Source organism: Neopelma chrysocephalum, unplaced genomic scaffold (genome assembly GCF_003984885.1).
Source record: "Neopelma chrysocephalum unplaced genomic scaffold, ASM398488v2 Primary Assembly neopelma1_67, whole genome shotgun sequence".
NCBI classification, from domain to species: domain Eukaryota; kingdom Metazoa; phylum Chordata; class Aves; order Passeriformes; family Pipridae; genus Neopelma; species Neopelma chrysocephalum.
In genome coordinates, this window is record NW_020897726.1 from 6,529,984 (window position 1) to 6,548,571 (window position 18,588).

General features: G+C 40.1%; 1 long non-coding RNA gene across 1 annotated transcript; it reads right to left on the reverse strand.

Annotated features, from left to right (window-relative positions):
• Nucleotides 1-12,162: 12,162 nt before the first annotated feature.
• Nucleotides 12,163-17,377, reverse strand: LOC113968282. The gene is made up of 3 exons (XR_003534469.1): nt 17,330-17,377; nt 15,797-15,935; nt 12,163-12,233 (listed from the first exon to the last, which is right to left on the reverse strand). It is a non-coding gene; the product is annotated as an uncharacterized LOC113968282 (long non-coding RNA).
• Nucleotides 17,378-18,588: the final 1,211 nt, after the last annotated feature.

Here is an 18,588-nt window from a genome sequence, read left to right on the forward strand (position 1 = left end):
GCAGTGTGCAGATGGGAGGACAGTCCCACTCCGCTGGAGCTGGGCACTTTGCATCCCGAGGTATTCACCACTCTGTGCTCCCAAAGTAACTTTTGTGGGGCACAAGAAAGGCAAATTCTATGTAAACATTGCTGTGAAGCACTAACAGACTTTTCTTGCTCTGATTAAAGAAAAATCACCATTTTAAGGAAAACTAGAGGAAGGATTACTTACTGTCACTAGTGGAGCTGGCAGAATACCTTAAGGTGTATTATCAAAGTAGAACAGCCTATTATTTTTTTTCCTTCAGTCTTCACAGATTTTGCATGTTCTTTTTCTTAGAATAATGGAAACTATTAAATAACTGTGAATTAAAAGCAATTAAAAATGTTGCAGAATTGCCTGGAGAGGCGTTCTGCTGTATACCAGCAGTATAAATGGCCTTAGACTGCAATGCTTCGAATTCAGCTTCACATCCCGTGAGACAAACTCACAGGAGACTGTTGGGCACAATGGTTAATTTTATATTCTAGAAACTGGAATCCAATATAAATGTGACTTTTGCAGCCAAACTATGATGTCTTCAGTTGTCTGAAATTCTTAGATTTGGTGTTTGGTTCCAGTATTTTACCACCCTTCCTCCCCCTGATCCCCCATCTCTATCAGACTTGCCTTGCACAGTCATGCTTCCTTTTACTGTTTGGTCCTTGTTACAAATTCAGGAGGTACAAAGCAGCCAAGTCCCACATTGAAGTTGTGTTGAGCTGCTTGTTGGTTTCCTACCTTGTTCAATTAAAGCAAGACATTGGATTGGGCTACACTTGCCCATGGTATCCTTATCTGATGTTTGACTTCACTGAGAGTTTAAATCCTAAAGTAGGACATGTGAGTTTCTGCTTTCTAAACTCGAGTGGTCAGTCCAGCTGAATGTGACAATGTTTCAGTCTTTACACATGAAATGTTTGCGTGGTACACAGGACTTTTGTTTCTTAGGTTCTTTTGTTCCTCCTCTATCCCCCACATCAGTGAACAACTGCTCTCAAAGTGTTTTTCAAGTTATATTGTAGGTTGTCCAATTTAATAGGACTGAAATATATGTGTGTGTGTCTGTTCATATGTATAAATAGATACTTACATGGTCAAAATGTTGCTTCTGCTTCTCTGAGGAGAGGATTACAGTGGTCAGCTGATAGATCCAGTTCTTTCATGTACTTCAAATCCACCACAACAGATTCAAATTTTTAGTTATCCAGTATTTACAGTACTTGCTTCCCTTTTCCACGTAATCATCCGTAGTCTGAAGTACTTACAGGCATTTTAAAATCCCACTTGGTGCTTATTTACTCATTCGACATCATATTGAAAATATAGCCCTTAGCCATTTTGTGTCGATGAAGGATGATGATACTTTCTCTAAAGAAAGAATTTTGCACAGCTAGGGGAACCTGGTCTGCTCCAGTAATATCCAGCATGAGGTTAAAAACCAACCAAACAAAAGATCTATTACTGGGGCTCCTTTTAGTGCACTCAGCTGTGCTTGGGGTATGAATCTCTTTCCCCATGTGATGGGAGGCACCTGCAGTTGCTGCCCAGTCATGCTGTGGAGGTGTTTATATTTCTCTGACTCTAAGAAGTTCAAATTTTACAGTACACTAGAGATGATGCAATTTCAGGCTGCTGCCAAAAGGCTCCTTTTATGTGTCTCCTTTCTGCTCTTCATCAATGTTTTTTGAGGACTGAGCCAGTTGTGCTCTGGCTGCGGCTCAGGGCTTTAGGCTCCCTAAAGGTGCCTTTTTTGTGCCCCTTTCTGTGCTCATTGTTGCTTATAATATTTTCACCTACCCACACAGAGGCTATCCACAGAAGAAAGAAGCTTGGGCATGCTTATTTGCAGTACCTCATTGGCCAGACTCCTCTTCGGTTTAGACAGGTGCTGGTATGGCCAGACCTGATTGTCTAAACTTCCCTTTCTCCTTTTGAAGTTGATTTTTGACATGTTGTGGCCTTATGAAGACCCTGTATGATCAGTGATAAATAAAGCAAAAATAATAAATAAATAGAAAACCTACTCAACCCCCCAAAAAACATCCTTAAAGGTAATGCATTTTCCTCCTAAAAAGCCCAGCATTCCTGAGAGATGCTAACTGATGCTCTATTATGTGCTGTATTTTGTGGGGATTTGGATCTCTGCATATTTTAGCAGTGTCTGTATCCATGAATGCACATTGAATCAGCCCCTTTCTCCTCTGTGTCAAAATACGTGGTGACAGTTCATGAAAATAACATCTGCCAACAAGAAGAACGCTAGGCAGTGAAACAAGAGCTAGACTGCAGGCACTGAACTGGGTCTAGTTCAGCCTTTTGGTGCTTTCCAGTATGGCATGGCTTTTTTGCACTGTGAATGCCTATCTTCATATTAAGTAATGGCAGTTGCAGTGCTACCTTTTTTTAAAGGTTTTTAAGGTTGGTTGTGTGTAATTTGTAACAAAGCCAGATGCATATCTTCTCTACCTGTGCTGTTAACACACCTCATTTTGTGATTTTAACAGCAGTTAAATTATTGTTCAATATTTTTGTACCTCAAAATCCAAGACATATTGGCACTGTAAAAAATAAGCTTGAAGAAATACCCCATCCTGAGATAACTTGTACCCTATTTTGCAAAGACTATAGTCCATTTTTATTTGTATTTAAGGGATGTTTCCCATTGATTTTAGTATTGCACTCTAAATAGCAATTAGATGGTTAAATAAGTATATTAGAATGATATTAATCAAGAAAATAAGCAAATGACAGAAATAATGAGCAAAGAGGGATGAAGATAGAGAAGGATTCATATGGGGTTAAATACCTGCCTAGGACCAGCTTTCTTTGCTTCCCGTCCCTGCCATGAATTGCCTGTGTGCCCAAGCAAAAGAAATGGGTAATGTAGGCCTTTTTTTTTTTTCTTCTCCAATTTTGGGGGAAGGTTTTTTGTTTGGTTGGATTTTTATCTGATTTATCTGATTACAAAGTTCTTCAGCTAGAGTATCTTACTGTTGATATGTATGCCAGGTAGTACACCCTGGGGTCTTAATTTGGTTACAGACTCAAAATAGTACTGTAATAGTGTTTAATGATCCTCATGATGGGAAGATACAAGTTTAGCATTACATATATCAGATAAATTTTGGGAATGCTGCTGCTTTCGTGACGTGGATGACGTTGATGGGATTCTATCATTCTGGCTGTCCACAGCCACTTTTGTCCTCATTTTGTTTTGAGGCATGCTTTTTGCATTCAATTTTCCCCAAAGGAAAATTGTGCAGTCTTGGAGAATTACACTAAGGGGAAATTACCTGAAGCTGGTCTCATCTGAAACATGCCTACAGCATCCTGAATTCTGTAAACTGTGCCAATGTGTGGTTGAGACTATCAGGAATTTCCCAGGTTAAACTTGTGATTTGCAAGCAGTTTGAGTGATGATCCTGAAGATTTTAATATCTCTAGGGTACAAGCACTGGAATAATGTAAAATTATTGCTATGAGTATGAGGACAAAAAGCACATATGAAAAAAATTCATTTAAGCGGTTGGTTTTGGTGAGAAAAGAATAGATAAACAGGCACATAAGACTTTTGTTGGAAATAAAACAGAAACAGCAAACTTGAAGTTTCAAGATATAAACATATCATAAACTGTCAACATGATTAGTACCACGAAGAATTAAAAAAAAAAATCTCTTCTATTGCAAGAACTCTGTCTGTCTGCAGTGCCTGTGATGATAAAGGATTTTCTTTTCTCTGTGTGGTCCCATTTGATTACAATGCTAGTGAGGCCTGGCCGCATTCCATATATAATTAATTGCAACTTTAGTTTTAGATTGCAGCGGGGCCGGGCTGCTTCTGCCCCTTGCGCTTGTTCACATCTTTAGATAGCTTTCCACCATGCCAGCTGGTGAGTGAATAGGGCCTTTCACAGGGAGCCTAATAGGCATGAAAGGTTGAGTCATTGTCCTTGTTGCCTCTCTAGTTAATCTAGTGACAAACAAGGTTGGAGCTGCTGCAGTTGACATTCTCTTTATTGCCTGCGATTTCAGTGTAAACACTGTGTGTAAAGGGATTTCATCTTTTTGCCAGATCGTTTCTGTTTCTTGCTGGTTTTGGAAAGAATGTATTCTTTACGAAGAGATAGCAGTAAAAAACCCCTATGTGTTAGATTCATTTGTTTACTCCTAGTTTCCAGCAAAGCAGACAGCTGAATGCCTCAGGTTGTGTGTTCAGGTTCCAAGTTTTACAATTTATTTTTTTTATTCCTTCTGAGGTTCAATTCTCTCTACTCACATAAATTATTTCTGCATTGCATGTGAAGTTAAGTTATACCAACCTATCGTTTCAGTTCTTGCCTGCTTGTAGGGATGTGTTTTTGAACTGTTATTTATTTATGCAATATACAAGCTTAAAATTAACAAAGAAAAAGGAGGTCTATTTTCTTGCAGGTAAATATTAAAGATGTGAAAAAGATTATTTTTAATACCCTTTTGGATAAATGCAAAAAGCAGAAAATGTAATCTAACTAGGAAATTCTATAACAATAGAAAATGTCTTTTCTATGAGTAATTTTCAATTAATTTGAAAAAAATTTTTTTCTGAAATACTTCTGATATTACTCTTATTAAATACTAAAAGATAAACTACTTTAAATAGCACGTAGTAAAAAAAGTTAGAAGTGCAAATAAATTCCATGTAGGGTTTGACACCATGCTTGTTTTCATAAATGCTTTTGCTTGGTCATGATATCTAAAAAGTTGGCGGCCTTTTTAAAGTCTTTTCTGAGCTCAAGACAGAAAGAGGAACATATGCCAATTTCTCATTTCCCTATTTTCTACTTCTCTCAAAATCAAAGACGGAAAAGCGAGTAAAAAGGGCTAAACCACATCTAGCAAAATTGTTCACTGACAATCTTGTCATTTATAGAGCCAGCATAAGCAAAAATGCAGTTCCGGCAGTTGCTTTTCTTTTTTAATGAATTATGTGTAGTACAAAAAAAACCCCACAACAACAAAAAAGCCAACAACTCCCAGGCTTCCTATAGGAGAAAATTCTTTTACAATGAAAAATGTAGTCCTGTAGTAACCTCCTTCCATGAGTGTGATGCAGACACATGGTGAGCCCTTGGCACTGTCTAGGAGGCTTCAGTGTCCCTGAGCTGATCAGTACCACCACCAGCATTGCTTGGGCGTAATTTCTTACTTTACCCTCCTTTAGGCTGGAGAAGCTGTGGAGAGAGGGGAGTGCACTGAGTAGCAGCATGGGGATGTCTGGGTTGCCAGAAAGGCAGGATGTGTTCTGGAGCCTCTTGGATAGAGCACCCGTGCTACTTGTATATCTGTGCTTTATGAGGTTATCTTCAATAACAGCTCTTGTACACCTGTTTCCTTGTTTTAACAATAAATCAGCTTTCTGGAATCTCCCTGGGCCTCTGCCTATGTCTGCAGTAACAAATGAGCAATATGCACGTTTCACAGTTCTTAACAGGCCCAGTCTAAGCTTGCACAAATGTACTGCGAGTTGAAGGGTTTGGTTGGTACAGGGCCTGTCAGAATTGTACTGCAGAGGAACTGGGAGCAAAACTCTCATTAATACTAAAGGAGAAGTTTGCCTAATTCCCTGTTAACCATGCTGAAAATCTTCCCCAAGAGACACAGTTTAATAGTCATAATTTAATTTGATTTGCATTAGCCCTCTTTGCCTAATTAAAAATGTATATAAAAAAGCAGAAGGCATGGAGAAAAAAACTGTTAAAATCCTCAATATTTGGGAATCATTGTGATGTTTCACCAGTGCAGTAAGAGCAGGAAGAAAACAGCCCATCCTTTTGTAATTCTGCATGACTTGGGACAGTTATCTAGCTACAGTGGTGACTGATGGGCAATGTTGACTTTCCTGTCCATTAATCTGAACAATATGCTATTCATTTGCAAGGGTAGTAAGAGAAGAAATTTGATTACAGCCCAGGTCTGAGGCTTGCTTTAATTAGACTAAAAGCAGGGGGTTTTTTGACCCCACTTCTATATTTTCTTTATGATTGCCTTTAAATTGAGCTATTCTTCTATCATGATAATCCACGATGAAATCCTCTCTCTCTCTCCTCTTTTCTATTCTAGTGTATAATTTTGTTCTATAGTCTTACTTCTCTTACTAATCCTACAGACCTGGTTTGTTAGAGTGAATAAACACAGCTACATTTAGCCTATAGACCTTTCTATTTTTTTTTGCATTGCTCTCCCAGAATTGAGAACAAGTTAAAATATTGCATCTGATGATCCTTTTTGTTTGGTGGGTTTTCCCCCCTAAAGATATATCTGAAATTTAGTGTTCCAAAATAAAAAGGTGGGTGTTGGGAGTGGTGCACGAGGGGACACAGAGAAGGATTCATTCCTTGCTTCATTCTGGATGTGGAAGCTACACACGTGATGTAGCCTGTGTCCTTCAATCTTGCTGTGCACCATTCATGTTAGGCTATCTGTTCCAGGAGTCTCTGTGGCTGAAGGTCACAGGCTAAATGTTATTTCATGCTGTACTGGGAAAGTACAATTTGGAAGCTGCCTAGAAGAAAAATCTGAAATCCAATGTTGAATGATACTCATAGAGATTGGTAAAATCTCAGTGTATGAAAAAAGAATTTTATTTTTTTTTAATTTTGCCTTTTCTGCAATAAATAGCTACTTGAGTAGGTATTAAGCTCTGCATGGAAGTTTCCTACAGAGGGTACACTGCAGATTTGTTAGCATTAAGGAATACCTTGGAAAGGATTAGGATAAGACTCTTAGCAAACTAAGTCTCTAGAGGACATTCTTGATAACATGTGACTGCCTTCTGACTTTTGACCTTCCCCTTTAAAGTGTTGGTGTCAGGATAATTATCGTGAGGCTCTATAGAAAATCAAAAGTTTAAATCGTTCCCTCCAGTTAAGATGGTTTTTTAACATGGAAATGAAATATGACATATGTAGAAGTCCTTATTGGTAGTGATACTTCATGATGGTGACATAAAAATAGTGCTTTTCACAGCTGCTGAATTGTATTTTGATCCAAAGAACAACTTTAGCTTCACTGAAAGATTATTAATAAAAAAAGAATATAGTGAAAGCAAAAATGAACAGATTTTTGGATCTGACTACTCTCAGTTCTCTTCTGATTTCCCTATCTTACCCATCACCCTTTGATTCACTCCAAAAGGGGGATCTAAAAAATGGTTGCCTTGCCTTCATGCTTCAAGACATTCTTTTTTCTTCACTGTCAGCAATGATGCATCTTCACTAGTGCTAGCACAGTCCACTCTGAGGCACTTCACTCTCACCCTTGTGGAGATGAGCCAAAATGGTTTACATGAGGTTTGGGATCAAAGTCCAACAGGCACCTGACATTCTCCCACTTCTTTCACTCAGAGCTGTTTCTGAGGTAGCAGTAGCAGGTATCATTTCAGGAAAAGAAAAAGTGCTGGTCACACCCCAATCACCCTTATAAATAGACCTTCAGAAGCAAATACAGAGCAATTCTACATTTAGTATTCCTGTGCTGTTTTAAACAGAACTAGTAAGTTTTTGCTGGACTTTCATACTTTTCTTTTTTTTTCCCCACTGAAAACAATCACGTTTGTTCTGCCTAAAGAGAAGATTTTTGTTAAATCCCCTTGCAAATGGTTCCTGATCTCTGTTTATATTTCCAAATTTTTCTTCCTTCCCAGCATAGTCAGTTTGAGGGAGGAGTAGAATCACTATGGCAGCAGGCTGCTTCCCAGACATGTCAGAGAAACCTGCCAAGTTTCTTAGGTTTATTGTGAGTGGTGCTGAGATTCTCTTTTGTGTTTGTCACGTAATCAGTTGAAAATAGCAGTATTTGAATGAGGATTTCACACTCCCTTGTTCTATCCCTGGCATGGCCACTTGTGTTTCATCATCCATGTCAGTCTCATGCTTGTTCCTGAGAGGATGGAGAGGAAATGGTGGGGTAAAAGACTCCTTAATTTGCTTCTGAAGACAAAGGTCTCATCATGCCTCTTGTACTGGAGCACTGGTACAAATCGAAACAATAGCCCCCGGAGAGTGTTCAGATGGGGTTTTCTGGAACTGTGTCACATTTGTTTCCTCATTGGAAGGTCAGAGGGCTCAGAGAAGTCTGTAACAGCAGATCAGTCTTGTTGATGCTGCAAGACTGAGCTGTTTTTTTAAATTGTGTCAAGGGTCAGCACCTCCAGCAGAGCAGCTATTGCTGTTCAGGCAGCCAGTCCTAGTGGGAGCAGGAAAACTCTCCGTGATAGATGCCACTTGTAGGCTGTGTTATTGTCATTGGGAAAACACTTCCACAGCTTTGGCATGTGCTTACTGCAATCTGTCACATTAATTTCCAAGCTCTGGTTTGGAGTCATTCTTTCTAATTGCATCTGGGAGATGCTGGGATGCCATACCTGGTCTTGGGTTATATACTTTTCCAGGCTGAGGGCTGTGGAAGTGTGATAATACCTGCCCTTCAATGCTACGGATCTGTAAGGAATACCCTTGGGTCTGATATTGTGGCATCCTTACAGATATTCAGTTCTGCAGTGCAGACAAGTCCTGAGCCTCCAGCTGTGTCAGCTGTTTCTTGTGGCGATGACATCAAGTCCAAAGAATGATGTAGCACCTTTCCTCATAAGGGTGTGTGCTTTGTTTTTGGGATATCTGCTGGAGAATACAGGTGGTGCTCCATGCCCGTACACCAGGTTTTGATGTATGCCTGTGTTCTGATTACTAAATGTCCTTTATAGGCTACTCTGTTGATTCCCTGTGAAATGGCTGAGTTGAATTTCATCAGTGTTTGGAGCTAGAACTGCCTATGTTATATGGTTAGAATTATTCTTTACAGGTATCAATGTCTTTCTACTGCATGTAAGGGAAACATAAACTCCTAGCTTAAATTTTTCGAGTCACCTTATTGGTCTGTGTACCTTTGCAGTGCTGAAGTAACTCATCTGAATCCAGCCCACACTCTTTGAAGTACCTGATTTAGAGGCTTTTGTTGCATTGCTTGTTTGTTACTTATTTTTTTTCCTTTTGCATCAATAGCAACAAAGAAACCTTTATTTCTGTGCAATTCCATCAGTTGCATATAGAAATAGAACAAATACCTGGGAAATAAAAATGGATCCCAGAAGGGCCTTGTAGAAATTTCTATTCCAGCTTCAAAAGGTACTATTTACATAATGCAGTAGCTTCACTGAAATGCATAAACTGTGATTTAATGCAAGACCTTTTGTCTTTTATATCGTACATTTTAAAAAAAGATGTATAACTTTAAAATAAAAATATTTGAATTAAAGATGTTTGGTTAATGAAGTTGTGAAATTGAAGCCTGTTTCTAATGCACAGCATCGGAAGCTTTCACTCTTATTTTAGTAAGCAGTAAGAAGCAGGTTCATATTAGCTGATCTAATCCAGTCCAATTTAATATTATCTTAATCTCAGCTGCTCCCTGTGCTCAGTTTCAATTTATGTATTACTGGGTTCCCTCTGGTCTGCTCTCCTGCTTGCCTCTGTCTGTTTAAGACTGTAGACAGCTCAGGAAGAGTCACTATCTTCCAAGACAAGCATGGACAGAAAAAGTAAGTATCTGTTCATACTTTTCTTGGCTTAGACCCATATCCCTGCTTTCAAAGGACCTCTCTAGGATCTCTAATTCTTATAGGAAAACAGTAATATATTTCCATCAAAAAGTGTTTTCCATACTGTTTTTCTTTTTTTTTTTTTACCACAGTTACATAATTCTATGGAAGTGTGGAGAGTTTCCCTTTGTTCTAACCAAAGGCTTTAGCTACACTGCAAAAGCTTCTCTATATAGGATTTTTACAGTTTATAAGCTCCTGTAGGCTTGTCTCCTTAATAGGTTTTCCGACGAGTTATTCTGCTTTTATTCATGGCTATGGTGTTGTTGGAGTTTTCCCCTCTGTAGTTTTTGGGACAACTACTTGCATTAACTTCCACTTGTTGCTCCCCGTATTCTCAATCCCTTCTAACCCTTCCTCACTGGAAGAGTGTTTTCTTTATAAGCTAGGAGCAGCTCAGAAGTGCAGCCCTGTAGTTTTTACTCACTACACCTGCTGCATGTACCTCCCTGAACAGCTAGCTTAAAGGAAACCACTTTCCAAAATGTTAAATGTTAGGAAAGATCACCCATCACATGCTTGATGTGCCATCTGCTACGAACAGGAATGAGGCTGCAATGGAGAAAGAGAGGAGAATAAATCCTGTTTCTTACTCTGTGCTCTGCATATCCTGCCATAACATCATTTTTTGAACTAATTCAGGCTTCCTTTGCAGATTTGACTTCCAGCTTTTTCCTAACACATGCAAACAGACATTGCAGCTGCTTCTGTACTGCATCTCAGGCACTGGTCATCTCTACTGTCCTTCTAACTGGAAGTGTGGTGCTAGCAAGCCCCAGCTGCTCTTAGAACAGGTGATAAAACTCTTGCAGGAAGAAGCCTTCCCAAGGCTCATTGCACTCTGGCCTTCAGGTATATCTTTGAAATTCTGAACTAGTCCTCTTGTTATTTCCTTCTAGTCTTATTTTTCTTAATCAGATGATGGAGGACAGCCAAGGCTCATCTCTAATTCTATTTTCTATGCCTTATATGCCCCAGTTGCAATAAATCTCAGACTACATTGCTCTTTGGCATCTAAGCATATTGTGTTGATGTTATGGAGAAGGCACAAAACCCCTGCAATGAATCTAAGACTGTTCTTCACAGAGGGCTACTTCTTTGACCCTTGTAGTTGCTGTCAAGTGGGTAGCTGTAGCCTGACTTCCTATTTATTTATTTATTTATTTATTTATTAGTGAGTGTGTGCCTAACAGAACGCGTCCAGCTTTCACATAGGAAGAAGTTGAGATTCTGAGTGCCGAGTGCTGAGCTAAAGCTCACATTCATTTCTTGAAACACAGTGTCCCAATGACTAAACTATAAGCTTGAATGGGATAGGGTCTTGCTCCTGCTTTAAGGTTGGTAATGGTGCAGAACAATGGTTATATCAAGATTTTCTAGTACTAGTGATTTTGGTTTTTCCTTGCTTATCCCACAAATGTTGAGATGAGGATTTCCAACAGGTTTGTCCTCTCTGTTACAGAGAGGAGAATTTAATGTTCTTTTAAGGTACTTGCTATGGGGTAAGAACTTCACAAGAAATGTCCTTTCAATAAAGAACTTTTCTGTCTTTCTGTGCCCCCCTGCTTTCTAAGCACAAGGCGTGGTGCCTAAAAGAACAGGGTTCTGTAAAATGGAAAGTGTGAAACCATGTGTAACTGCATTGCGTGTTTTTTGACAAATCTGAGGACAAATGCTTAAAACCACAAAAAGACTGACTGCTCTATGCACAGCCTCACTGAACCCTGGTAGTGCAGGCCCCCTTCCCACAGAGTGCTCTTTACATTAGCAGTAACTCAGAAACCTCTGTTAATGGCTTTCAGAGAGGCTAGACAAACTTTCTCAGAGTTGTTATTCTGCGATAAATTTTTTGGGTTGGGGGTGTGTATTTCATTGGTGCTTTTTTTTTCTTTTGTTGTTGTTTTGGTTTGGTTTTCTTGTTTTGTTCAGGTCAGCTACTTAGGATGTATGCCAGAAACCGAGAAGCTACTGGAGCGTGATAGCAGTGTTTATGACTGCATCAGATTCTGATAATAGCCAGCTTTCTACTGTCAGGAATACCATGTATGCGACTGGAATATAAGTATTTGTGAATAGATCACAATTACTTGCTGTTTCCATATTTATATAAAAAGAGATATATAATTCTTGATAGTGAATCGTCCTTTCTTTCAATTCAGAATTATACTTTTCTGTAATTTGAGGGACCTTCAGTTGTGCATTATCCTAGTAATAGCAGGCTTACCACAGTCAGTGAATAAGTGAGATGTAAATGAGAGCAGAACCCAGGCTGTGGTATGTACTGCACATTACTGTCTACATCAGGGAAATTATAATGCCTTCCTATCTGGTTACGGTAAGACTAGTACGTCATTAGGAGTTTTGCCAGGGGAAATCCGTATGTCTGACGCTTTTAAGAGATCAGAGTCACATCAGAAACCCTTAAAGAACTAAAACTCTGTTGAACCTTATTGATGCAGACACAGAGAAAAGTTTTTGTAGCATAACTGAATGTACTTCTGAAGGTTAGAAGTGTGCAACACTGCAGTTCAATACACCTGCAGAATTCCTGAAGTCTGCAACTGTTCAGAAGTTTCTGTAAGAAATAAATTACAGAGCAGCTCTCAATAAGGGGGAACTGGAAAAACCTTGTTTCCTTTGTTTAGAATAGAGTCAAAGAAGACTGAAAAAGGGAAGAAAATATTTCATACCTCTTCTTGTTTCTTTCTAGTATGTAACATAGACTGAGCAGTTAATTTGTTTTTAAGTGGTTTATTTTTTTTAATGTCTCTTCTAAATGCAGATTGTCTATCCTGGAAGGGATTACTGCAGAACTGGAGAATAAGTCCCATAAGATAAGAATTCAGCAAGGGAAAAAGATATTTCATCAGGATGCTACAATATTAGATTGAATTAATTGCTCATTTACATTGCAGGCGAAAGACTTAGAGAATGTATGAGATGCTGGGTCAGCAAGAGGAAAAAGAATGATGGTAAGGAAAACTTTATCAGTTTGACTCTTTTCTGTATGATTGCTGCTCCCAAGTGGATTAGAGAAGTCCTACTAGAGGAATAGAGGATAGGGAGGGGGGAATTGACAGATAGAGATATACCCAATCTTGTTTTTAAACAAGATTGATAACAATGCAATTCTGAACTGGCTGGACAAAAAACCCCCACACTTTGGCATATCTCCCTACTCATCTCCTTGGCTGCTCTTCATATTCTACTTGAATATGTAGAATAAAACTTATTTTATTATTTCCTTGAAATATCAAACTGCTACTGGAAAGGACTGGTGAAAATAAATTTCATTTGCATCTCTCATAGTGATCACACATGGCAGCCAAAGTAGTGTCACTGTTTTAATATTAAAACACTACCAAGGTTTTGTCCATGGTGTTGCACGTTCATGTACCTGGTGTTGATATGGCTGGTGGTGTGACAATGCAGAATAATGAAAAACCTGAAGAAGGTGTCACATTTTTACACAACACTTGAAACTGGTGTAGGGAGTAGTTATTGTTGTGTTAATATTTGGTTTTGATAAAAATGACAGCCATATCTAGACAGATGTGTTGAGTGAGTCACAAAACAGCAGGTTCTGATATAACACTTCTCACAGGGAGCATTTGCCAAATGCCTAAGGTGAATGTGTATGGTGTTTCTACTTTTACAATAAGCCGAGCAGCACACCAGTATCCAGTCCCTCCTAGGGCTGGAAAATCTTTTCAATAAGGAGGAAAGCCCCCTCAACTATTGTTAAGTCAAGTAGTTCCATGAGACAGAGTCTGGCTTTTATACAGAAGCTTCTTAAGGTTTGTATCTCTTGATGGATTTTCTGATGTTTAAAGTGGTTTGAGGGGATCTTTTTCTGTTTTTGAGGTGTTAGTCTTCCTCCTATGAGGATTTCTGGATTGTAATAAGGTTTTCCTTTCTATTCCCTTAACTATGTGGAACTTTTCGCCTTCTGGCACATTTGGTTGAAGCTGATCAACGTGTCCTGGGATGTGAACACATATGGAAAATCAGATAGCTTGGAAAGATAAAATCCTCCCAGGCCAGTGACAAGAACAGGAACATTTGCATTAGGTTTCCTTTTGCCAGGCTTGAAAAAAAGCCATTGTCAATACTGGCTGGTAGCTTTAGCGCTCATTGAGACAGCTGAGCCTCTGCGTCTGAGCCAATTACTATGGTTTTAGTGGGATTGGGCAAAAAGGCAGCTCAATTCAAACTGCTTTATTGGCATGACTAGTGTTACAAGCTTTGCCAAAAGGCATGGTGCCACTAGGGATTTGAGAGATTCAACGTGTCAAAATGATTTTGGTCTTAAAATGAGTGCTATTTGATACTTGATTCTTCAATGATTAGAACCGGAGAAGGTTTTGATCTCTGTTCCTATCTTAGAGGTTCGGATAAATAGTCTTGGTAATGGCAGCGTAACACTGCATGAGTCTGTTCATCTAAAAACTGACAAAGGCCAAACAATAAGGCTCCTTCCAGTGTTTAGAGAGAGTCTAGAAAATAGAATTTGGATTTAAGACACAAAGCACACATACCCTAACAGGGTCTTTTCTAAAACTGAAACAGAGGCCAAATCCTTACAAACAGTCTGTTAATTTGCAAGTAATTGCTCTAACAATTAAGTGCTCAGTTAGCTGCGATATTTGGGAACTGTCATTTAGAATGACAATACAAAGAGTTAAATCCTAGTTTCTTTAAATCCAATATTAAAGCAACATCAAACAATGCCCCAGAATATGTATGTCAGCTATAACTGGGCTGGTTTGTACTTCTCGGAGTCTAAAGTTGTGTACTGGAAAATGTTAAGCTGATAAAGAGTAAAGAGCTGCACTATTTTCAGCTCTCTTATCCAGTTAGCTGATTAAAACTGTTTTATAGCTAGAATAGAGCATCTGGACTGGTACACATAGCATTCATCAGAGACTCTAAATCTGTGAAAAAGAGCAGGAAAACAACAAGCTTGGAATAGATTCTGTCAAGCCCACAACATCTGAACAATTTGTAGTTAGAAAACCCCGCTGATGCTCAGAAATCACAAGTATCTGCCAGTCCTTCAGGATTTTTTTCTCTCTGCAAGCATGTGCTGTTTTTCTGAAGTTCCTATGTGCCTTCTAAAAAAAAAGTTGAAGATGGAACATACTGTACTGAGTAGCAGGCAACGAAGCCAGCATTCAAAGAGGAAAAACAACTCAGACTGCTATGCTTCTTCTATCTCCCAATTTACCATAGTTTGCACATAAAAAGGATGATAATTTAGGTTGTTTTCTTTGTTCCCTTTAAAGTTTTAATATGGGTACTAGGTGACTAATCAGTGCCCTGTTGCTCCCATCTAAAACCTCCAAAGAGGTCACGGAGTTTATAAAGGATTGCCTGCCCTGGGCAGGCCAACTACTAACTGTAGTACTGATATAGGCCTTAATCTTGTCCGTGGCTTTTAACCTGAGCTATGTCCTCCAGTCCCTGTAAGAGGTTCAGTAGTGCAATTACATGTGACTTGGTTTCCAGATTCTTAATAAAGCAAAAATCCAGAAATTTGCTACTTCAATATCCTTTCCTGCAAAGAGCCCCTGTGAAGCACTTAAATTGCCACTTCTGGTCTTAACAGAAGATTTTTACTAGAATGAGTTGAGGAATCCTGAAACCAATTCTGGAGTGGAGTAAGGAGTCAAGTTAACACAGACTTAATTTTAACTAAAAATACTTCACTTTTTAACACCACAAGTATAACAAAATAAAATCTTTTTTCCTTTTCAACATCCAAATATGTTATGAACTGCTCAATTATATTCATTAGAAAAGTGAAGAAAAATGTAAAGAAAGTTATATAAATCTCTGCTTTGGGGTGGCTGTGTAATTTTAAATCCTTACTGGCATGGGTTTTATTTTCAAATTCTAAGTACTTTTACAACTGAACTTGGATATAACACTCTTGAGACAGTGAAGTATAGATTTTCAGAGGAAGTGAAACAGTGGAGGATGTTGAAATAAAAAGGTGATGTAAGTGATAATACAGTGGGCTGATGGCACTGTGAAATTTCTACTTTTGGTCTTGAAAGAAGAAGGACTATGTGGAGGTGAAACACGGTGTTGGATACAAAGCGCAAAAGTCACCTTTGGGGGTTCTTTTAAACTTACCTTCTTTGCAGATGCTTCACTGCAGACACTTGCTCTGAGCTTTGCTTTCTGAGCACTTTAGCGTATGAAACTTCCGGGACAATCCTTGATTTAAGAAAATATCAGTGTTCTACTCTTCAGGCCGATTCCCACTGCCTTGCTGCAGGGGTGGGATGGGAAGAGGCTGCGGAGCTTCGGTTTTCCATGACCCTGAGCTCATGGGCAGCCTTGGTGGCTTTGACCAGATGGTATCTATTGTGAGAAAAATCTCATTTATTAAATTTAGAAAAATGGCAAAAGTTTACAAAACAAAAGGAATAAAACGGAAAGGAAAAATTAATTACAACATGTGTTGGGTGTCCTAGGCATGGAGGATTCCCAGGAACACACCTTCCAATTCAAAAGTCCCACTTTTTAAATATTCTTAAGGTTCAACTCTGTTTACGTCATAGAAGAGGCATTCCCCTCTTCCTGGTTGGCTGTGTCCAGCAGCATGGCAGCTTCCAGGACCAGCCATGTGGTATAAGGGGTTTTCTTACCAATATTCATTTTACAGTTCCCTATTCCCATTTGCATGTTTCCCTGACACCGGTTCCAGGCTGAATCCGGTGTCTTACAACTCTGCAATACGCCTTATAGGTTAGTAAAGAAAAACTCCTACGTTAGTGATTTGTTTATTTCATTTGCTTGTAATAAAACCGATTCTTTATTTCTCACATCTATCAACTGGATGAGTGCATCTCCAGAAACTGCTGTAGCTTGTTGGCTGGGTGTTATGGTTTAACACCAGCCAGCCACCAAGCCCATGCAGCTGCTTGCTCACTCCCCCACCAGCAGGACTGAGGGGAGCATTGGGAGGGTAAAAAAACTCAGAAAACTCGTGGGTTGAGATAAAGACAGTTTAAAAGAGAAAATAAAAGCTACACACACAAGCAAAGCAACACAAGGGATGAATTCACTGCTTCCCATGGGCAGGCAGGTGTTCAGCCATCTCCAGGACAGCAGGGCCCCATCACACATAAAGGTTACTTGGGAAGACAAATGCCATCACTCCAAATGTCCCACCCCTTCCTCCTTCCCTCTGCCTTATATACTGAGCATGATGTCATATGGGATGGAATATCTTTTTGGTCAGTTGGGATCACCTCTCCTGGATGTGTCTCCTCTCAGCTTCCCGTACACCTCTAACACCCTTGCCAGCATGGCAGTACGAAAAGCAGACAAGGCCTTGGCTCTGTGTAATCACTGCTCATCAATAACAAAACCATCCCTGTATTATCATCACTGTGTTGAGCACAAATTGAAAACATAGCCCCATACTAGCCCTTGTGAAGAAAACCAGCTCTACCCCAAAAAACCAGTGCAGTAGGGCTGACACAGGGGCAACCTGGGGTCTTGGAGTTGCATCAAACCCTGTCTCTCCAGGGAGCCTTTCCACTGTTTCTCTGGAGGTTTGCCACCTCTGCTTCCTCCTTTGTCTGTGGGCAGAGCCGATCTCTGAGTGGTTCCTCATGCATGTGTGAATTTACACATGTTGAGTTTTTCCCCACTCACCTGTCCTGCATGTGTTGTGCAGATCAGACAGCAAAGTGTTGGTAAAGGGTAACTGGTTTATTCCAAATATACACCGTGTAGCACTGTAAGTTCACAGGGCAACCTTTCATTTACAAGAACACCACCAACAGTGACATCAGGCTGTGGAATGTTGCTTTCCTCTCCATGGAAAAGGGTGGAGAAAGTCTGTCACTTCAGATGCTGAGCCTGCCAGGGATTGTATAATGTTGGTAGTAAAGGTTTCTTTGGACATGGCAGTGGTTGTTCTATCTCAGGCTAATGAACTGGCTGTATCTAGGGGTACCTCTGAGTTTGTTGCTTTCTCCTGGATCAGTTCAACTCTGACACTTTTCCTGGTGTGGGCTCGAGGCTCTGTCTCCCCCTGATTTCCAACACTGATGTTGCTGTCAGATGGGTGCCCTGCTGCACTCCCATCTATACCAGCTGTGGCAGGGCAACACCTGGCACTGCATCTGGCATGAGAGAGCATGAGGGTGGCTGTAAGGACGAGTGCTTCCCTGAATGCCCTGCAGCATCCCTGCGTGGTGTGGTGGCCCTGAGCTGCCAGGTTGTCAGTGAGTGTAGGATGGCTTTTCAGCCCACTATGAGAGGGGAAAGGCATTGCAGTGAAACTTCTCTGAGGCTGGAGAGCTCAGCCTGAGCCAGGGGCTTTCCTCTCTCCTGTTGTCTGCATATGTGCCCTGGGCCTGGCAAGATAATTAGTCCTTTGTTGGGCAATTTTTTTCTCATTTAAGTGTTGTGATAATGAGCTACAGTCAGTGCCCTTCATAACAATATGATGGGGGTAGCACTACATCGCTAAGCAACATGAGGTTGTTTTAGCCAGGTGTAGCTGGAAGGTGTGGGAGGGAGGTGGGGGTGGCCATGGAAGTGCAGCCAGATGGATCTGGGCAGGAGGAGCAAGCTGCCCTGGGCTCAAAATCAGGGCCCATGCAAAACTGAGAGAGACTCCTTGTCTGCATGCTTACCCTGGGGGGGTTGATTTTAAAACTGGCATGCAATGAGACATTCTACTTTTCCCACCCTATTGGGAGCTGTTGCCAACCTCATTAAACAAGAACCTCCAATCTTTGGCCTGCTGCAGAGTGGGAGGGAGGATTGGCTCCTACTGTGTCTGATCTGGTTAGTTATTAATCTCAGTTCCTGCCTGATCTCTGCTTGTTACACAAATAGCACAGGCTTGGAGATCACTTATCAAAACTATTATTCTTTAATGCAGAACTAAGTGTTACAGGCAA